A 23,233-nucleotide genomic window follows, 5' to 3' on the forward strand; every position below is an offset into this window, starting at 1 on the left:
TTATAACCCATAGATATTCACAATGTAAGTGTCAAAGCCAGAAAAAATAAACTAGTGGACTTTGGATATTGTGCTTTTAAAGCAAATAGTTCGATCACTAGCAAGTACTTTGTGGGAAATATCTCAATCTATTATGCGTTATCGAACATGTTATGTCAGCAGTCATTTTATTCGTTCTTGTAGAAACCATCGTCAGTTCCATGATTTTTATTAATAGAAATGGAAGCTGAATAGCCTGACTTTTTCTACCATACAGTTCGAAGACTTAGTTTTATTGTGATTTAATTTTTTTAACAAAAAAAAACGCTCTTAGATTCCATTTGAAAATTGGCCTTTGCTGCATATCATGAGATTTTTAACGAATTTAAATAAAAACTACAAGGAAAACAGTGCTCGGCGACAACTGGCGTTGATTGGCTCACAGTTTGTATATTTCTCATGTTATCAATTTTCTAAACATAAATAAAATATGTATTTCAACAAACATTGAAAATAAAATAACATTTTTAAAAAAAAATTGTTTCAAAAATATGGACTTATTTGGTAGAAATGACTTTTTTGTTTTTGAATATTACTTTAATTTCGGCTTCTGGCCCGCCAAACCTAAAATATTTACGATTTAGTTGAGTTTAGGCGAATATACCTATATCAGCGCTTGCTAGCAGCAAAATGATTTTTATTGATGATATTTTGCATTGTGCCATCAAACTATATTAAATAATATGGGAGGTAGTCTCTTTGTCTTACTTTCAATTTCACTCTGAAAGAGTTCAGAAAGTTCATAAAAACATATGGTATACCATGTGTTTTTTATGAACGTTGTGGCACACCTTTGGTAATCACGTCGGAGTCACCACTTTAGAGGATGGATGGTGATTGGTGGCAATTAGACACAGATTGACCGCTGCAGTAGTATTTTAATAATGATTAATTAATACGTTGTCAATGTGCCACCTAAATCGTGGCTAAGCAAATAAATCGCCACACAAACCTTACTTAGCTAAGCTTTTGCTTCAGTTTATAGGCCCGACATACTATCTGAGTGTATGCGAGTGACAGCTGCGATCGGATAAGCCGGCGCATTACTATTGATGGTATTCAGCATCACTGATAAATTTAAAGAAACGAATGAGATCTTATTGATGGAGAATTGGGAGTTAGCGGGCAGTCGCGCTCCGCATATTATTAACAAAATCTATAATACAAACACCTATTGAGTTTAAATGCCGATATTTCACTACGACTCAAAAGGTTTTAATGGAAGCCTTAACTGTTTCGATTGACACCGCTTATGATTGCGTGTGTAATATATAAGAATAACTAAACGCCAAATATAAATCACAGTATAAAAATGAGTAATGTAAAAATAAATGATAGCTGTAAATCTCAGCAATCGCAGTAACATTTTATAGGCATTGGAATTTGAAAACAGGTATAAAAACCAAATTAATTTTAAATTATATTTTTGATAATTTTTGTAAATATTTGAATAGCAGGGTTTTAGCGAAAATAGGACGCTTTCGCGGTACGAAGCGCAAAATCCGCCTATCGGAGATCAGAGGAGCGATTATAACATAATACACGCGCGCACCTAAAACAATAACGAATTCTCTAAAAATTTTGGCCGCGTTCCAGGGCCGGCTCGCCGTGCCGGTCGGCCAGAGCCGAATCAATGATTTTCGTTATCTAGCCGCGTGGGCGTTCTCGCCAACGGCCTGTATTTATCGGTTCATTTATATACATCCTGACGATGATGGACGCAAGGAGCGCGAAACTAGCGGATTTAACGACCGATCGATAAACTTCAATCGCGGACTAACCACCAAAAAGCGATGAAAACTACGGATAGCTTCGGAATATGCTCAACTTCTTGCGGTGGCATCAACTTTGCACGTGGTGGGCGATCTAGTACTAGCAATTTAAATTTAAATATAATACAAATATGCGTGAAAAATAATGTAGTTAAACCAAATGAGAATAAAATTAAAAGTATGTTTACTAATTATAAACAATAAAAAAAATCTTTTTAGATTATCGAAAAAGAAAAATAGCACTAAATCTTTTTGCATTCTGTCGTATTACATGCGTACTTTTTTTTATCGGAGCGGGTTCTTAGATCACCAGAGCAAAGATAAAGCCGCCGGCCGGTTGGAGTAATAGAAAATCGCAAAAAATTGTTGGTAATTCAAATACTTTCGATCTTCCGAGAAAGTATGCATAGTTTCAAATATCTGACACGAACACATTCGAAAAGACTTCTTATCTGAGTGTCTTATTTAATTACTTAAACAAAAATAAGGCGAACTCGAGTGCTAAAAATGTGTAAATATTTTTTTGTCATTCCCAGACCCCTATTAAAACTTTCAAAGAAGTATGCATATTAGGAATGAACCAGCACGGTTGGAAACATTTTAAAAATACTTGTGCAAATTTAATTTTATATAAAAAAACATGTTTCATAAAAAAGCTCAAAAAAAAATCCTTCATGGTAAAATTTCTTACAAATCGAAATTCTAACGCCACATATTTAAATAAAAAGTTTTGAACTAGAGAGATTTTTGTCTTTAAATTTAGCTCTACGCACTTTTTGATACACCCTTGTTAGCAATTACAGCAATTTAAACAATTTGAATAAATTACAAAGATTAAATACAAATTATCCCAAGAACTGAATTAATCATATTCTATCTTATGCTGATTTAAGGTTCCAAATATTAATGTTGAGTCTCTTCCTCGAAATAAATTATGTAATATTTATAACGGTCAAAGTAGAATAACATAAAACATTGGACCAGATCTCGAGTTAAACATAAAAAAAAACTATACTTATACACTGCCACGCATAACTGAACAAACTTTGGGCAGATATTACTTTAACTTTTGATGAGTAAATCCATTAAAACTACAATATAATAATAATAAACCACAAAAATACATATCACAAGTTTGTTTATACCACTAAAATTTCCCAAGCGGAACACAATATGCTTTTTATGGTATGTATGTTGCGAAACCTTTTAATTAACTGTCTTAAATAAAATTATAAAAGTAATAACTTCAATGATTATTTAAGTCAACGATCTTAACTGATACATTTAACGGCGAGAAAATACTATTCTAAAATCTCACATTTTTATAGAGATTTGCTTTTTTTCTCCAATATGGTGAAGCATTATATATATTTATTGATTTAAGATTTTTTGTTAATAATTAATTAGCGATTCGCGTTCTGTACGATACGCTAATTCGTAGCGTCCTTGATTATATAATAGTTCCATTATTTTGAATTCCAACAAAGCGAAGTACTCCTTGTTGTTGGAGAAAATTCAAAGAAGATTTCTAAGATATCTCTACAAAAGTATGGGTCGTATCCATATGTATTCTATTGATTTTTTTCAAGGAGCGTTGAAATAAAATTTATTGTATTCTCAGGGTAGTGTCTACTAAATCAGGCACTTTTTTAGTTTTCTAAGGGGCGGTATTGACAATTTGTAAATGTTCGACTATTTTCAGATGCAAGCTTTAGAGTGTCTTAGAGTCAACAACTACTAGTAAGCGACACCAGAAAAATCAGTGACGTATTTTTTATTATACATGGTGAGCGATAAGTTTTGCACTTTTTAAATCGCTTCTACCGCGCGAAGAAGTGGACGCGATTAGTCCTTGGAAATTAAGTCGCAATGGATCGCTTCACGGGGGGACAATACTCATTGAATACACAAAAACAATTGTTCGGCGCTTGATTCGCGCTCGCTACCGATTAAATTTAATTAAATTGTGACTCAAGTAGACCGGTTCAACACTAAATAAGAAGAAAGCCGACCGGCCATGGAGCAAGAGAAGCGAAGACTCGCAAGCGTTCTGCTGCTATAGCGATACCATGATCAACCTGAACCTACACTTAAGCAAGATTTAAAAGCTAATGATTGGATTGCACAAAAAAGATTCGTTGAGAAAATGGCTTGGACTTGGTTTTGTTATAATACATACATTTCGCATCACTAAATGTGAAAGTTCATAACCTTATGAATCTGTTTCATATAACATTGAAGAAGACGTGTTACTCAAATTACCTATTTCATACTACATAAATATTTCAAATGCGAGCCAATACAACAATAAACCACTTTTCCTACAATAATACGCAAGCTGATTGATGCTAACAGCGCTGAATAACATTTAGCGCATACCTCCAATAATTTATTATTACAACTCACTAAAATATTACGTTACTCTAAGCATCGTATCACACGTGACGAATCTATTCAAAGAAATCCCTCTACACTACACATATTTTTATTACCACCCACTTGAATCGTCACGCGATCTCACCCCAAGTCACACCCGATCAGTGTAAGGCAATAAAATAAATAAATAAATAAACACCGAGATGGATAGCAATCCTCAGCGTTATCGTTACTCTCTATCGCCGCCAGATAATATCATAATTTTCACTTTTGTTATGAATACCAAAGAAATCGCGCAGAAAACGAGATTACCCCCTCGCGAACCGACACCTCTCGCCCGAGAGAGCTTTTTCTTCTTCTCTTTTTTCACCTCTCTTCTCTTCTTCTTCTCTCTATTACTTTTTTCTTTGGCGAGAATTGAAATTCGCGAACGAAATCGCATTATTCCATCCGCCGGCGTTATCTACCAGCGAATCGAAGGAACGCTCCCGAGTAAATATTAACAAACAATAACGCGTATTTTCGTCGCCTTGCAAAAAAACGGCGGACCGATTTTCAAGATTTTTCCGAAAACGATTTGCAAGATTTCCTGGAACCCTAGGACGAATCACCTTTTTTGGTTCAAATTTACAGTAATAAACTATTATACCTGATAAATAATTATCATTAGAAGAAAATCATAAATAAATTGGATCAGCTTAGCTCAGTAATATGCAAAAGACAATGAGAATAGAATCTCATATAATAAATTACATCAACACAATAAACAATTAATAAATATTTGAAAAACGAATAAGCTACTTCCATAACATCATTAAAATGTTAGTTATGCTAAATTTATATGACACATTATTGGCAACTGCTCCCAAGAAACTTGAAAATATTTTAGAATTTCAATAGTCAAAGTCAAAATTCCTAATTGACATGAGTATATTTTTATTGGCAATTTCATCAGTGAAATATTATCAAATAACTAATGAGTTAAAATGTATAGGTGGTATGAATTAAAACCGATAAATTAACAACACATACGATATTTACTCGTTCGATTAATTCAATTGTAAATACTCAATAACATCACGAACAAGTTTCTTCGTAGAATTCATTAGTTCGACATGAATTAAATGCAATCAACACATTCATAAACACAACAATAAAACAAATAAAACATAAGCATCGATATGAACGGTGGAATTTTAATCAACGTCTGTTAATTAAAATAAACTGTTAAATCAACAGCAGCGAGAGTTTTAATTGAAAAATTCATAACTCGGAAAATAGGGAAACTCTAGTATTGGCCTCCGCAAGCACAGCTTATCAGTCAACCCTTTCTCGACACATTTCCGTCAATGTTGACGTACTTCATCATTTCAGAGCTACTCAAGAATATGTACTATACAATAGAGTACATAAATATATATATATATATAACGCAAAGCACATGAAATCCATTTTCCGTACGAATCAGCAAACCGGTCGACCGAAAAGAAAATAGATCACTAAGCGGGGGAGGAGAGAATGGAGGCTACGTTTAATCTCGCAGGTTCATTTTGCGAGATGCAAACAAACAATAGATGCATAGATTGCAAAATAAATAATATGCGTATATGTGCAAAAGTTCAGTAAATAGATAGCTATACCACAATAATTATAGGACGGAATAGCGTAGTGCCGCTCCAAAACATCTAGATTAGTAAAATAATCGTGGAAAAGTAGGAACATTGATCTCCTCCCCTTCCCTTGAGCATATATTGACTAGAACGCTGCGATTAATTCCCTGATTAATTTATTATGAAATTCATGTTTAATGTAGAGCTTTGCACTATATGAGTCTTACTTCTTTGGCCCTTTATTCAACAGTTATAAGGAAAATAATGTGTTAACGCTTGCCAATTTAAACGTATTCAAAGAACTTTTAAAATATTTACTAAAATAAGCAGATGCTACTCAGTTAAAACTACCTGTTATTAGGGTTAGATTATGAGATTGTGAAAATTAAGCAAAATATGACAAAGACTATACATACAATACATTTTTAAATTTCCTCATCATTTGTGAGCTCATTGAGAAACTGGATGGCTCGTGAAAGAGGAGCGTTGCTGACGTCTTTGCCGCGACGGTTCAAGATTTAGGGACGCGATCGCGACTATGTAGGGACTCTAAAGCTCGCAGCTAAAAGTCGCAATAAAAATCCATATCTGCTTTTTTGTGAATGACATCCAGTGGAAATTTGTATTAAGCTAACGTCTGTTACGTAAACAATATAAATTCCTGGACTAGAAAAACACCCCACGGAACATACGCAAAGCTACGTTATCACATCCACGTGCACAGCTATTACACAATAGATCGAACCTAGCAGCAAACGCGTGCACGCACGCGATTGTGTTTGAACAATAAATGGAATACATATTTACCTTCGTAAAATGGCGCTCAAATTTACACAAGCATCGAAAATATTACCCGCCCTTTAAGCCTATTGTTAAAGAAGGCTTCAAATTTAAGACGAATGTAAAGATTGAGCGATTTGCATTGAGAGATGCGTTCGAGGCCGTTGGTTAATTGATACGATCGACCCAGATAGACGATCGCATCATTTGCATGAAGGTGAAGGTTTCGCGTGATGTGAGGTTATTGACGATGTTGTAGAATGATCAAAGAGGGTCTAAACGTTGCGTGTAGCGTTTCAATAAAGATCCGATTGCTTGAAGGTCGACTTGGAGAAGATTACAATAAGAAAAGCGCATACAATAAAATAAAATAATAAATATAACACTCTTGTTTAGGTACATGAGGATAGCTCCAGGACAAGTTTTTTTGATAACAGTGGGTTAAATGCATAAGAAAGGTAAAACATACGATTACTAAAAAATTAGATATTGAAAATGTCCACAGTTGCATAATATTAACTATATGGAAATTAATAATTTCTGAAATTTCGGCAATTACCGCATTTATTTATTTTTTTATTCATTATTTTGTTTGGCGGCTGTTTATAAATAACATAAAGATGAAAAGATAAATTTTGCAGAACAAAAAAGCGCATATTTGGGCTGTAGATAATGCAGTGGTACATCAAAGAAGATGACTACACCTGTGTTATTGTAATACACAGCTGTGTTTTTAGTAAGTCGTTTTATTTTTGTTTAAAAAATTTAAAATCACAAAATATGCCACTATAAATATGAACGAATACCTGGACAAATAAAATGGGCATATATTCACACATAAATTATCCTGGCTCCAAACTAATTAAATAACATTTTAATATATATAATAATTAAATTGCTTTTATAGTTAATTATTACAATTATTTTGAGTGTTTTGTTTCGAGTTGATGGAACCACACAGGCACAGGCTCTCATTTGTGTGGGATCTCTTTATTGAAACTCGCGTAATTACTGTGATCAAAAGTGATTATTTAACAATAGTGCGATTACACAGACTCGTTTCGACAAGAACTAAAGGGTTCCCTCACACGCAATGATTCTCCGGAGCATTGAATGAATATTTCTTTGCTATGAAACGGTCACGGGGAATAATATATCACCGGAAGACAAATAACACCGTAATGCCACAACATTCTGTTATACAATTCTTCGACCTCTGATATATCAATTAAGCAAATGTCACTTTCTAAAGGCGTATAATTATTTCTTTTTTTAAGAAGCGAGTGCTGCGATTGGCTGGATGATCGCTGCATGATTGTGATTCGTGAGTAAGCCCTGCAGCCCTGAATACATAAGGGGAATCACAAGCAGTCACCTGGCAGACTGGCGGACACTCGAAAAGATTAGTAAATACATAGACGTGAGCAAGCCCTGCAGCCCTGAATACATAAGGGGAGTCACAATCAGTCACCTGGCAGACTGGCGGACACTCGAAAAGATTAGTAAATACATAGACAATGGAGAAACCTGAGAGGAACATTACTATTCGAGCTCCGCTATAATATCGCTGCCACGCCACCTACAAGACCTCTGAGGATCTTCCACCGACATCATCCCTCCGCGAGTATCTCCACCACTGTTCGGATCATAGTCTGTCGCAGTATGTAACATAATCTAATAAAATTCTTACTAGTTTCAACCTGCGTCTTACTGGCTGCGAAGTTACACCCTTTTGGGTTACCAAACTCGAAAAAGTATACAGGTACTTATTTTTTAGTATGTAATATTTACCTCCATATCACCCTATACATAATCCTTATTTCTCTTCTATATTTATTAAATTCAAAGCCTCTCAGAAATTTTCATTGATATATTATATTATACTCTCTTTCTTGGAAAGCAGTTGTTACCTAGTTCCGAGAAGTAGTATATCCTTTGGCGTGGAAAACGATTGCCACAATTTTTATTGAGTTACTTTTATTGCCAACAAATATAATGGTTATGAAAGCAAAAAAAATATGGTAGCTTTACTTTGCTAAATGCATTTTTGTAATACTTATCCCACATAGTAATCCTATTTATTGCATAAATGAAAACTCTAAAATATATGATTCAGAAAGAACGAGTGGAAAAGATATATAGAGTAGCATCCCATCGAAAGCCACTACGTTCCTTCGTATTAAACTTTTCAAAACTGCATCGCACACCAAGGAACGCAATTTACGCGAGCGAGCGGAATTCCCTGAGGAAAAATCCGCAAAATTCGATTACGGCTCCGCAAAGTTTTCCGCGGCGCTCGTGCGAAGATGTCTATCTATAATCAGCAAACTGTGCAGAAGCGAATGCACCTTGCGCCGCCGAGTTTGGCGACCCCTGCTTGCGTAACGATCCGACGAAATAAGCCTCGATATGTATTTATAAGCAGCAGCAACAGTTGGCCCCTAAAGCGGACTCAGAAACAAAGAAAACCGAAACGACCGGGCAATTAAATTAATTGGCTGTCGATGGTTAGTGAGCAAAAAAATAAAGTTAAGTAATCGAGTTCGCTAATGAATTACCGTTTCAATTCACGGTGAATGTATGTACGTATATGCTGATGACATGGTGTGCGTCTTATGACACACACATATATACATAATACCATAATAATATTAAGTAAAAGCACTAATGATATGTTATGGTTTGAAATTGCCGGTTCGCATGCGTATAGTCCATACGAGGACGGTACGTCGTTGAGGAGAATGTGTGTATAGCATGCTCTCAGAAATGTAGACTTGCGCCTAAAATGCCGGTGATGAATGTAAATAAACTCGTGTGTGTATGCATCAAACATAGTAATGGCGATGCAAACATCTGTTGCACGTCTAAATTTAATTTGAACTTTGAAAGTAAGCGATATATGCGATTATATAAATTAGGACATTGTTATTCGAGAAAGGTCATAGATTCGATACCAAGTATATTAATTGAATAATAACACGAGGCAGCGTCATTATTTTGAGTGTCAGTTTTCAGCCCTATCGTTTCAGACTTATCACTGCTGCCCGTGTCTAATTTGTCACTAGTGTTTCTTCTCAAGAATTATTTTACTAGAATTTATCGAGAAAAATAACAAATCAAAAATTCTTATTTCTCGATAAAAATTTGGTGATTTCTTAAAAAAAATCATAACCGTTTTTCGGTGTGACTCGAAATGGGAGTCTGGGAGACGGGAGGATCAGAACCTCCCGTCTTGAATCGCAAGATAGTCCGCCGATGTGACAAAGTATCAGATCTTTTATATTCCTGATTAGATGCGTTTCTGTCAAATCACAAATCTGCAGAAAACGTTTAGCCAATAAATTGCTTGTATGATAGATCGACGAAATATGTTGACGCCTTGAATTACCGAAAATTAAATGATGATCACATTCCGTAGGTCGTCAATGCAGAAGGGTATATGTATCACAATAGTGGTTTTAACGCGGGAAAGACGCATTGTCTATTGCATAATTATGCACAAAAGGGTAGTTTTTCCGGTCAATGTGAGCGCGCTAATAATCGTCTGCTAAGTTACGCAATTGTGTTACATAATAAAAATACCCTATTGTTAGTTAGGCAAGATATTTTTCTTACATTTTAAAGTGTCGTTTAAATGACCTTGACGTTGAATACGCCACTGGATACACTTATTTGGGTAAAAATAAATTTGTACGAATATTGCTAATGTTTTACAAGCTCTGCATTTTTTACCGCCGCATAAGAAAGGGTGGGTCCGTGCCAGATCTTTGAAAATATGAGTGCTTTTAATATGGGTTGGTGGTATTTGAATGGCAACAAATTGTTTAATTAACTACTAATTTAATCAGCCCTATATTTGCTTCCATAATCAAAGAGCTACATTATAATTAGATACGAAAAACCTGATTCGCGTAGAAATATGCAGATTGCAAAAATGTATTGAGTCTTTCCACAGGGTTTTGCCATAAGAATATAATAATAATGTTAAAAAATAGAGATTATATGTATAAGTAAACTAAAAAAGATAAAATAAATTAGGCTAATTCCAGAGAAAATAATATCTCACGGTGTACCACAGGTGTCCAAATTAGAACCATTGCTGTTTATAATATATATTAATGATATAATTAATAATAAGAGAATGTATAAAATACTTGTGTTTGCGGAAGACACTTAAACTTATTGAATAGGTGATAATGTTAAAGAAGTATGTATTCGAACGTTCGAGTTTCGCACAATTCGCTATTTCGCACATTTTAAAAAAAAACATTATTTTAATTTAATTTTTTTTTTTTAAAAAATTATGAACATGAATGAGAAACGGAAAAACTTCAGTGTCGATACGAACAAAAAGAAATCAAGGACTCATAAACTTCACACGATTCGAGACAAAGATGGAAATTATTAGACGTTCTGACCAACATCAAAAAGATGTCCCTCTGAGTATTTCAATTATTCAAGCAAAAGCTCTTAGTTTGCACAAAGATTGGAAGGATAGATTAAAAAAAAGATTTTATCATGGTTTTTCAAGCAAGTAACGGTTGGTTTTACAATTTTAAAATGAGGTATTCTTTTCATAATATTAAATTTACTGGAGAATCGGCTGATGCGGATAAAGATGCTGCAAAACAATTTATTTCCTAATTATCCAAAATTATTGAAGATGGAGAATATTCCTCTAGCCAAATATTTAATGTAGATGAGACAGGTTTATTTTGGGAAAACTCTTTAAAAATGAAAAATATGAATGAAACCTTCACGCACCTTGACAAATTTTTAAATAATATGGAAGATTGTGATCCCAATGGAGAACGCATATCTCAAGTGCGTAGGGCGATCAATAAAGACATACTATGTTATAAAATACTATATGAAGAAAAGAAAAAGAATAGTGGAAAACAGTTAACTCTTGATAACTTTTCAAAGGAAACCCCACTTAAACATGTATCTTAAGGGTCTCTTAAACATTTTATATTTCCTTGATAAATAAATATTATAAAATACACAAAATTTCAATTTTTTTTTACTTTCCTCCACTTTTGTACATTCAACATTCGCACACGTTTTCAGGAACCAATTATGTGCGAAAGTCGAGGGCCGCCTGTATAACAAATAGTCATCCTAATGAATTTTTCTCTTTTCAACGATCATTCAGATCTCTGTTTATCAATAATATAAATATATCTACATTATAATTACATATATTTTATATTTATCAAAATTTCTCGGGAATTCTCGGGAAAATCTTATTTAGAGAATTTAAAAATTCTCATTTCACAACAAATTAAAAACATCAGAAATCCAGAATTCGTAATTGTCGCTAACGTCACGGCTTTTTATTTGCACCAAAGAATAACAGGGCTTAGTTATCCGTTTTTTTGTAATCTAAAACAGGGACTAAAGTCCATTGAAGACTATCATCACAATGCAGTTTAAAGCAAACGCCGAGAACTACTATTCAAAGGCGTTGTGTTATTGCATGATAATACCCGTCCGCATTTTGCTGCGCACACAATTGAAACCCTTTAGAAATTCCCGATCTCATCCCTCCGAACTACCGCCTGTTTAATCCATTCAAAGCGAAATTAAAAAGCCGTCGATTTATAATTATTGAATGCTATGATCGACAAAGATATTGATAATCCAATTTATAAGTTTTGTTTTCAAGCAAAACGAAAAAATAAATTCATAATACTGAAACTGAAAATTTGTAATATGCGTATTTTACAGTTTTTCGAATACGTGTAGAATCAAGGGTTAGATATCCTTTAAAATTCAAATATAAAATATCGTATGCACTGAAGATGCGTGTATCATTGTACGCCTAAAAGACAGCACAACTCATCCGCCATGGAAACTTCATAGTAACAAAAAAATAAATACATATTTATTTATATGCATTTTACTATCACAAATTTATAACAAATAAACACTGTAGCAATTAAAGTAATTGACTACGTCATAGCCGTATTATATGCTTGTATACTACGTACATATATACACAAAATTAACCCCCAATTAACTTCCCGCATTCAAAAATTCCACGCACAACACACACTTGTACATTTATATACACATACCGCTAATTATTCGGATGAAGGGATATCTAGCTATTCACTATTTAGAACTTATACGTCCCCGTCACCAGAGCGATATTGCCTAAAATTCGCCAAATTAGACCGTCGCCCCTGGGCTATATATTTTATAGTATTAATGCTACGTTTGTATGTATGTGTGTGCCATTTTCGAAGATGACTGCGTAAGCCCGCGCATTACGCCTTCGAAACGTAATATCGATGAATAATTCAACGGGGAATTATATATTGTTTCCCTTTCTACCCTTCAATAGACGACCGATCGCTCACCGCGTTCGGTTTTTAACGATTTTAAAAATGCGTCTGTTCTCTGTGTATATATGTATGTGTTCTATTATGTTGTAAGTTATCGATTGATGGCAGCAAGAACCGCCTTAAAGTATAGGCCTATAGAAAGAGTGACGCTGCAAAAAAGTTTATATATAACCAACCTTATTTTTGAACGTCTTATCTTTTCTTACTCTAGCGGAAGCAATACATAAGTACTAGGAGCGCCATAAAATATTTGTTTAGAAAAATTCTGAGAGAGGTCGATGGAGCTACGCTTGCAACACTGAGGAGGAGCGGCAGCGGAAGACTTACTCTGCTTTCGATTATTCGAAAATATATAATGATAAAGTTTGAAAGGTTGCATTTAAAAATTGTCAATTTGTATTTTTTTTAGAACAATTACTATGAAGATTTCTTGTTTTGAAATTCGCTCGTTAAGCTTGAATGCAAGTTAAAGATAACGATTCCCATAAAAATTAGGCAATATTACTTTTCTGAAATTACATATTTAATAAGACTCACAATTTTCATGATCGCATCGCTGTCTTTACTGTTTTCATGGCAGTATACGTCCGTTTCGCATCCCCTGCCCAGTTTTATGAAGGTACAATTTTACATTGTATACGTATATATAATATATAATATTAACCGTAAAAATCACAAGCATCACTGCGAACAAATTTTCCATTCCGTTAAAGATTTGGCATATCTCTTTCTCCCTCTGGGATAATACTGACAGAGAGCGTCGGCGGAGGTCGTTACTCTTGCATTGAATAGGAGCTTCGTGTTATTCTTACATATATCTTTAATATACGGAGAAAAAACTGAATGAAAACATGTGTGATTTTTATATAGAATTCACTTCAATAAATCTAAGAAACGGAAAAAAATAAGTAAGCATTGCGTAAAATTATAAAACTAGCGTTACTCATCGATACCATTCATCTATAATAAATCCAGATTTATAAAAATAACGCCATGTAACACAAAGAGATTCTGAGATGACCTCACAGTCCAAACGTTCGCGTCTTATAGTTTTATTTTTGTAGTGAAGCATTTTAGCAAAAAATCGATTGGTCATCCGAGAGCCAATTCTACTTTTTTTTGCGTGCAAGCCAAATGGAAAAATGTATTTATTACAAGTACATATAAATTGCCTCCATAAATAGTTATGAGAAATATATAAATCAAGATCTTAAGGTCTTGTGATCGGTTTTGGCATATAAAGTAAATATTATTCATTAAAGTCATATGCTTGGGTCAATTAAGTAACTTTCAATGCAATAAATAATCTAATTCCACGAGTTAGCATAAAACTGTGTTTTGTTTCAGATATTTATAAATGCAGAAATATTTTATATACTATATAAAACATATAAATATGATTGATTCTTTTATGAATCTGCAGTGAACTTGCGTAATATATTATATGACACATTATATGAATTAGAATTATTTTTATCTAATACATATACAACCCACACAAAAATAACATTATTTCTTTCTTACATGAAAAAAATAGTACTTGTTTAAAATCAGTGTCCAGTCATTGGATTTCAAATTTCGAATAACTTGAAAACCGTATATTTAAAAGTATAAAAAACATACTAGGATTTTTTTAAAGGTAAACGTTTTTAAATTCAAATTTTCATCACTGCAATTAATCAGTGAAAATTTTATATTTGCGACTTCCAATACATTTAGTCTCGTTTTAAGCATTTATATTACAATAATTATAACAAATTCGTGGTTTTCCAATTTTAAATTACTTGTTTTTACACATTTTTACATGTATACTGAGTGTACATTACCGGAGAGCGTGGATTTTTTTGTAGCGTAAGGTGTGTTAATGCCAAGGATAACCAAACAATAATGTAAATTGCCAAACTGACACTGAACGGACCACCATGGTAAACCCTCGTAAATGTCCAGAGGGAAAAAAACAATCCTTTTTGACATAAGTGAACACATAAACAATGTGTCAAAGCAAGTTATTATTACACTCGTTAATACAGAGAATTCATTATGGTGTACGCAAATACTACGCCTTCAGGCGACAGAAAAAATACCATTGAGATTTAACCCTTGAATGTGTGCATCTAGCAAGTTTCACTATTTCAAGGCTTGGGACATATTACGTTGATAGAATATATAATAGAAGCGCAACAATTGGTGGACTGATCACTGCATGGTTGCGATTCGTCGGAGACCTCCCCAACCGACGGTACAAAAGTTCATACATTTGAGAGAGAACAGGCAAGTGGCTAAGAGACGAAACAGCAGACGACGCTCCAGAGATTTTCTGTGACTAGACAACTTTGCGAGTCAAAAGAGGACCATTCCAAGGACATCATTCCTACGAAAAATTTTAAATTATAAAAATTAAAGAGGTTTTTAATGTTGCCTGTATTTTGGTGACGAACCAAAGCAGACCGCAGTTTCTCAATATGCTTATTGTGCTTTTTTGATCGAACTTATTTCCGGGCCGTTGTTTTCCGCGTTAGTGGCCCATATGCCGGCGCCTTTATCGGCGCCCCGAACCCGTTTATTGCGCCGTTTTACGACAGACTCCGAAAATGATTGAAACGGCCGATCGTAAAGATCGACGCGCGTGCGTGCGCATCCCCTCCGCGAGTGGAAAAAATGCGAAATGTAAAATCGCGACGCCCCTGGGCGCCGTTTTGTATACGCATAGTTTTACGGCTAAATACGGCGCGCGCTCGAAATAGAAAATACGCCAAGTTTCGCAAAATGGCAAACTCGTTATTTATAATACATATGTACATACACACGCAGAAGCTTGCGATATCGTATTTTTAAAATGACGCCACGTGCTTTCCCTCTGTGCGGCGCGCTTTTCTTTGTGCGGCCCTCAGGCTTGGCACGTTGGCTGGGGTTGGTTATGCGAAATAATTTAAAAAAATAAAAAAGTGCACGAAGATAAAAATAGCACCAGCTAAGCTTTTGTTCTTTATACGTCCTACTAAATATCCCTTTTTTTCGCATTTTTTTCGACAATAGGTTACAAACTGTTTACGATCGCTCAAATAATTCGAGAATAACCGAATTAAATCATCCGAGCAAACGAAGTTAATATTAACCTATTACAAACCTTGTCAAAGGCCTTCTCAAAATCGTATATACGACGTCTTCTTGAATTCCCACATCGAGAAATTTCGTCTCAGTTTTTATGAAAGACAGAAGGTTAGTAACGGTGAAACGGGCGGGACGAAACCCATGCTGTTGGTCCAACAATAGTTGTCGAAAGTGATTGAGGAGGTATCTATAAAGAATTATTTATAACAATATAGCTGGAGCTGACAAAACTGCGAATGTTCTATAGTTCTTTACGTACAATTATTCACCTTTTTTTACATAGGTCAGGAAATGATGAGATGGACCCAGAATAACGCCTCGTCTTCAACTTCACATAGCTGTATTTAAGTCCTTGATAATCAGTACTGAAGACCAAGTACGATAAAAAGGAAGTGACTGAACGGAAGAAAATATATTTGAAGAAATACATGTACCATCTATTCCTGTTTCCCAGTGCTTTTATTTTAGGAGTGCTGGGATACGTTTCATTGTCAACTCCCAGAACTGTTAATATCATTTAACACTTGAAAATGGGGCATGATTGACATTCTTTTGATGCAGCTCCAAACGTGAGCTCGGAGGGCGATCATAGTCCTCGATCGCGTCCTCTGTTCTTGCCTGTAAAGACTAGAAACGCTAGGAGCACTTGCCAACTCTTAATATGGTATATCGAGATCTTAACATGTGCTTATGCACATACGCATGGATAAAATTTAAGGAAAAATAAAATATACCTATAATAATATGTATATCGATAAAATTTATAGTAAGTACAATCTTAATATAATTTTCATTCAAAGGGTCTTTGTGTTTCGCCTCTACATCTATATATAACATGCATTACAACCGAGTTTCCCGATACAGGGGTGCATTTTCATCGATGCACGAGCCGCCCGCCCGTGCTTCCGGTTTTCGTCCGGTTTCAAAGATAACCCTGAATACGCTCGTCTGGCGACAAGTGAACCGTGGCCAGATCAAAGGGCTTGGCCGTTGCACGATAGATGTAGATAGATAGGCAATCTGGTGTGATTTTTCTTATGCAAAGAATTCTAGGGTAGTATTTTTTTTCAAGTTCTAGTCTGGGTAATAACCGGTGGCCCATGGGCCGAAACTCCCGAGCCTAATGCGATCCATACCACGCACCGTTATATTTTCACCGATTTCACTTTAATTCAACTGGAGACTCACTAATTTTATTTGCTACGAGTCTCGGCGGGGTCAAACAATCGACGATGTACGCAATTGACCCGACTTTGACGTATTGATGATAACCACTAACGATAAGCTCGTACTTTGTGTCTATGTATAATGATACACATCTCAATAGTAGTGTGTAAATTAAGTAAAATAATATTTTTACATTTCAGCTGATAATGATATATATAATAAAATTACATTTAACACAACTAGAGTTTAGCAAACTATTATAACGCGAACGACCATTCCCGCGCTTCTGCGTTGTTTTTACTATTGGTTAATATTTCTTGACAAACAGCGCATTTCTTAGGAGTCAAAACTTTGCGCATCATTTGAAAAAATATTCCTATGCGGCGATACACGTGTGACAATGCCGAGCATTACAGTAAGTTTATGATCACGATCAATATGAAAATAAAGTGTTATTGGCAGCTTTAAATTTGCATCACTTTTACAACCAGCCCACACATGAACGTCTCGCTAAACAATATCAAATCAACTATTTGCACCTCTCTGGGTAAGGGTCGTCGTCTCATTTAGAAGAAAAACATTTTACAACCCTTTCCGATCGAGCGGGCTAACGACGAAATTGGGTTACCGTCTCTCTCCCTACCTCGTTACATTCCCTGCTTCGTTAAAGGCGCAATCATCCCACGCGCGCTTCCGAGCCGTTGAAAGCTTAATTTGTCATTAAAGTATAACAATCGCCGATCCGTGTGCGTTGTCTTAATAACGGCGTTAAACGCCATAAATATTGTGATATTCGCGCTTCAGTGACGAGCGCGACTAAAAATACACACACGTCTAAAAAAATGTTCTTTCTTTCGTTCTCTTGTGTGTTATTTTTAACCACTTTGAGTTCCTTCGTAACGTGCCGAAATTGTTTGTGTCGATTAAATCGATGTAATGCGCGATAAAATGAATAAGCGGGTCGGCGACAAACGCAAACAGGAAAGGGCTAAAACAGTCGTTATTAGCGTCGCTTTAGCGCTGTCACGCCATTCAATAAAGCGCGTATAAATTAATTAAAACGACGCCGGCCAATTAGGCGCGCGTTCGAACATGCTACGACGAAAAATTGCGCTCGAGCAACAGATGTTTTCTCGCTACGATGGTTGATAGAATACCGACGAGTATCATCCGACAACAATCTTTTGGCACTCCAGTAAAATGATGTAGTAACTCTAAAAATACCTGTTATATCATTGTACTAGTTTTTAAAAAAAACTATGTAAAATAAAGGCTGATCTAACTTCAATTTTCAACTTTTTTAAAATGAAAAAATTGACTATAATCTTCCCATAAATTTCGATATACATTAAAGTAAAACAATTTAACTATTTTAACGAGTTAATTGATCCATTTTGTGTATGTGTTGTTGAAAACTAACATTTGACACTTTAAAAACGCGTTATTATTGACAGCTGTCTGATTTACAGTACTGCCAACATAGAAAACTCGAATTGATCACAAAGTGTCTATAACTAATTACGGAACTATGTTGTATTAGTTTTGGATAATTGTAGTTTTTTCTACCCTAGCTGGGTAACACCGTGGTGAAGCCACAGAATTCGCGCGTTTCTGAATTTGTTATGATCAAACCAAAACCTAACCTTAACAAATTAATCATTATATCCGCAACTGTCAAATATGCACATACACATCATGGTAGACTGTGTCACATAGTTGGGATATAATACTTGTAGTGTTTTAGCGTCGCTCTGCGTTGCGCCCTGATGATTAACAAGTACCAGTACTTTATTTAAATTACAAATCAAATAGCGAATAAAAACCCATAACTCCAATACTACTATTTTCGACTATTTTAATGAGGTGCGATATATACAAAAAGTATTATATTATAGTTGAAAAATCGGCAAAATGTACATACATATGTATGTATATATGTATATAAAAGTTATATAGATGATCAACATAAAACTGATAGGACCACTCATAATTGTTGCGTTGAAATTAGTTGTTTAAGACTGTTTAGTAAAAGGATGATAAAACTAAGAGATTTGTGTCCCTAGAATCGGAAAATTTTCGACTTACCACATAGAACAATAGTACTTTTACGCCAAGATCCAGTAACGGTATCAATAACGACGTAGCAAAAAAATGCTCTAAAACTGCGGTTAATGATATCGCCACACAGCATCTCTGATTTTCAATACTAGATTTTTTGTTTTTTTTTTGTTTCGTGACACTATCACTTCACCAGGAGTATTTATGGGGGGATCTAATTCTTGAAACTCGCGTTAATGACTGTGACTAAAATGATCATTCGTCAAAAAGGATAAAACTAGACAATAGTGTAAAGCAGGGCTTCCCAAACTTTTTCAGCGACGGAACACTTGGCAAATCCGAAAATTTTGGCGGAACATTATTTTTTAGGTTGGGTAATTCATAAATGTATAAATAAAAAAAATTATATTAATTAATAAACATAAAAATACAAATAAATAAAACTCCTAATGACTGATGATTTAGGGTTCTTAAATTACCCAGGAATCGTCCTTACAAGTTTACGGAAAATATTCCGAAATAGTTGTTTTCAATGTATATAAGTGTTATAAAAATACTTGTGAAACTTCTTTATCACCTTGAAAATTCAATTCATTTAAACATTCATCTAAGACAGGAAAACAATCAAAATTATTAGATTCAACTGATGAAATCCAAAATTGTATTTTTTTATCAAAAGATTCAATTTTATCTCTCATATTAAAAATTGTAATACTTTTTCCTTGTAATGATAAGTTAACATCATTGCACTTTGTAAAAATATCCGCCAGATATGCAAGATGTATCAACCAGAAAGGATTTGTTAAAAAATTTATAAAATGATGTTGCAAATTATTTTGTGTCTTCAAGAAGACTAATAATTCATTTCGAAGTTCATGAAGTCTTAATTGTGCTTTTTCTCTGGATAGCCATCTCACTTCAGTATGTAATAAAAGTGCTTTATGTTCACTACCCATTTCATCGCACAAAATTTTAAATAATCTGGATTGAAGTGGTCTAGATTTTATATAGTTTATCATTTTCACAGCTTCATGTATAACATTTTTTAAATTTGTGGAATTTTTTTTAGTCAACAGTGCATGCTTATGCAAAATACAGTGACTGTTAGTAGCTACTTTCAGGATACGTGATACAACACCTTTCATTTTTCCTACCATTGCACGAGCACCATCTGTACAAATATCAATACACTTTTCCCAGCCTATCTCTTGTTTTGTAATGTAATCATTAATACAGTTGAATATATCTTCTCCTGTAGTTTTTCCATATAGATATGCACCCGTGAGTAAATCTTCTCCAATATTTTATAGCACAGCTAGTCCTGCGACATCTGTAGATTCATCCATTTGCAATACATATTCACTGCAAAGTCCAAGTCGACGAATTAACTCTTTCTCTATTCTAGTAGAAATACCTTTAATGCGTCGTGAAACAGTATTATTTGATAATTGAATTGCATAATTTTTTTTAGTAGCCTACTCATTAAGAACACATGACATCATGTCTTCCTCATATGGCTTAATGAGTGTCTCTCCAATTGTATGAGCTTCACCATTAAGTGCAATACGATAACTCTCTTGCCAATATACGTAAATCCAAAATTTAAATAACTTTCATCGTACTTCCGTTTTGGTCTGTTCATAGATTGATTGTTCTTGTTCTTTAATATTCGATTTTGAAGAAATCACAGTTTTTGAATTATTTTCTTCTTCGATGATAGACGTATCAGTATTTGGCCTTTCTTTCATCAAATTTCCTGTATTGATCCAAAGATCCATGGGTAGTATTTGGCCTTTCTTTCGTCAAATTTACTGTTTTTAACCAAAGATCCATGGGTAGTTTTTGAATAATATGTAAATTCTGTAATATTTTTTTTTTGTCAAAATGAAAAAAAAATCTGTAAATTAATGTACAAGAAAATCAATTATTTTTTATGCAAATTTGATTTAAATCATTTACATTTCCAAAAGTATACAACCAATCCTGTTTTAACGCAATAAATTATTTTCATTTTCAGGAACACATAAAATAAAAACGCGAGAAAAATTATCCGCAATAACCTTTTGAAAACTTGACACATTGCATCCTAAGATTGAAAAATCTTGAATAAAAATCACGTACAAGTGAATTTGCGTGAATTATTCGTGTAAAAAGTGGCATTCGAGGCACAAAAATTTTTGCGTAAAAGTAAAATCACATAAATAAAATTCGCATAATAAGCACTAATATCGTGTGATTAATAAACAAAAAAATATTGTTTAAATTCGATCAAATTTTAAAGTTAAAAAAAACAACACCGACTTATGAAACTTTTCCCTTCAGAATTTATTCAAATCAATTTTTAATATTTAACACATATTTTCAAGCTTTTCTATCAGATTTATGAACAATTTTTATGTATTAGCAAAACTAACAATTTTTTTAATTTACTCCAAATTTTTTTGAAATATCTATTTAGGCTCCGCGGAACACCTATTTTGGATCCGCGGAACACCAGTGTTCCGCGGAACATAGTTTGGGAAACCATGGTGTAAAGGATGGGACTACACAAAAGCCCTCGTTACGACTAGAAAAAATGATTTCAAATAAATAACTAGCAATGATTTTTCCGGTGATTGTTTCCAGTGACCGTTTCGTAACAAATAAATATTCATTTAATGTACTGGAAAATCCTTGCGTGTTATATATGTGAAACCCTCTTTTTTTTAGTCATAACGAGGACTTTTGTGTGATCCCATCCTTTACACTATTATCTATTTTATTGAGGAATGATCATTTTTGATCACAGTCATTAACGCGAGTTTCAGAATTTTTTTATCAAAATGATTCAGGGGTTAAAGATACATAAGAGTTCACCTATTTTTCGAAGGTATATAAGATCAGAACGCTGTCATACTTATCACTTTAATTCAGAACTTGACCACAGAGGTTTCGAATTAAATATTAAAATGTTCACACAATGCACCAAAGCTTAGCTACGCGTTTAGAAGTCCAAGGAAAACAGTGGCTCTCACTTTGTCCGACTGATCTGGTATAGCCATCCTGAATCCACTGATTTTCGTAACGACGACGAAATAATTATTGCAGCATTTCTTAGAAATGTGAATGCTTTGAGATATGTTTATATATTTAGGTACCACCGCGAGAAAAATCGCCGGGATTATATTTCGTCCTCGTATATTAAAAAATAGCTTCTACTCGCGGTATCATGAAAGAATGACGACGTGCGTGAAAATAATAAACGTGCAAATTAAAGATTTGATACTTGCACCGAAATAAAGATGTGTTACTAGAGAACAAAGAACATCAGATTCTATGAAATAGCAAGAGCAGTTTAAGAAGTCTGCCAGAACCGTTTTGAACATGCTCGTTTTTTTTCAACTGGTCGACTAGCGAGGGAATTATTACCTGCCGGCCGACTCAAAGAGACAGCTATAATTTTGATTTCCCTACTGTTCGTTGACTCTCGAGCTGAGGACGTGTTGATATATAAACGACAACGCACGATCTTGGTTTTAGGATCGATGCTGCTTCTGGCCCGGCTAACTAGAGACACTGCCTCTCCCTACTTTAGCTCATTAAAGGACGTCACGAAATCGTCGATCTACCTCTCCTTTTTAAATATTAAATGTGAATATAAATGTGGCAAATTAAGTACACAAGATTAACTATATAATCGGTCGAATACGATGGTAGTTAAACAGAATAGGCCTGAAAATGACAGCCGGTTAAGAATAAATGTAAGAGATCTGCAACGAACCAACTGAAGCACAATGGAACGGTCTTGCGTCAAATTGTTTGTCAAATGCATATAAATAAAGTAACAGTGAGCATAGAGAGCTAATAAAATATTATACAACAAGCCTCCAACAGAGTAAGGCGACCATAGTGACCTAAATGCTAAGAAAAAAGTGAAAATATATTATGGAGACAAATAAAAATAAATTGCATAAAAAAAATTCCACAAACT

At 34.3% G+C, this 23,233-nt stretch overlaps 1 protein-coding gene and 1 long non-coding RNA gene across 3 annotated transcripts in view; both read right to left on the minus strand.

The window, feature by feature from the left end:
• Positions 1–23,233, minus strand: part of Gprk1 (G protein-coupled receptor kinase 1) — a 106,953-nt gene that overhangs the window by 46,773 nt on the left and 36,947 nt on the right. The gene's annotated exons all lie outside the window — the stretch shown is intronic.
• On the minus strand, positions 7,841–13,769 carry LOC148232517 (uncharacterized). Its single transcript, XR_015810589.1, has 2 exons — positions 8,049–13,769; positions 7,841–7,952 (listed from the first exon to the last, which is right to left on the minus strand). It is a non-coding gene; the product is annotated as an uncharacterized LOC148232517 (long non-coding RNA).

The sequence above is a fragment of the Plectrocnemia conspersa genome, unplaced genomic scaffold (genome assembly GCF_051122295.1).
Source record: "Plectrocnemia conspersa isolate PC_06_02 unplaced genomic scaffold, ASM5112229v1 ptg000009l, whole genome shotgun sequence".
NCBI lineage: Eukaryota > Metazoa > Arthropoda > Insecta > Trichoptera > Polycentropodidae > Plectrocnemia > Plectrocnemia conspersa.